General features: G+C 25.3%; 1 protein-coding gene across 1 annotated transcript in view; it reads right to left on the bottom strand.

Moving 5' to 3' along the window:
- The window catches only part of LOC108578132 (neurofilament heavy polypeptide-like), a 9213-nt gene that overhangs the window by 5103 nt on the left and 3754 nt on the right, over window positions 1–356 (bottom strand). The window lies entirely within an intron of this gene.

The raw sequence follows: 356 nt of genomic DNA, 5'->3' as shown, positions 1-356 counted from the left end.
AATTATACATAATGTTTAAAAAGGTTTTGTGTATACAAAACAGAAAACGAAATAGTTAATAAACTTAGGTTTAAAAATCATTAGTTTTTAAGTTATGAAACATTTTTGTCTATTTCATTTATTTATCGATAGAGATTGATACACTGAATATGAAACTGTTATTAAGAAATAAAAGAAAGGCTAAGAATTTTGAACAATCTCTAAGGTGCTCTTGAATCTGTATTGCAATAAATGGCAAACATTTCAAACATTTGTTACAGAAAAAGGTAACATTTCTCTAAATGATATCTCCAATAACTTAGAACCAGATGATGTTTGGGTCTATAATGTATTCGTCTGAAAACAATTTTTAAGAA

This window comes from Habropoda laboriosa, unplaced genomic scaffold (assembly GCF_001263275.1).
Source record: "Habropoda laboriosa isolate 0110345459 unplaced genomic scaffold, ASM126327v1 scaffold1329, whole genome shotgun sequence".
NCBI lineage: Eukaryota > Metazoa > Arthropoda > Insecta > Hymenoptera > Apidae > Habropoda > Habropoda laboriosa.
The sequence above is the reverse complement of the archived record's forward strand: the minus strand, read 5'-3'. Positions and strand labels throughout refer to the sequence as shown.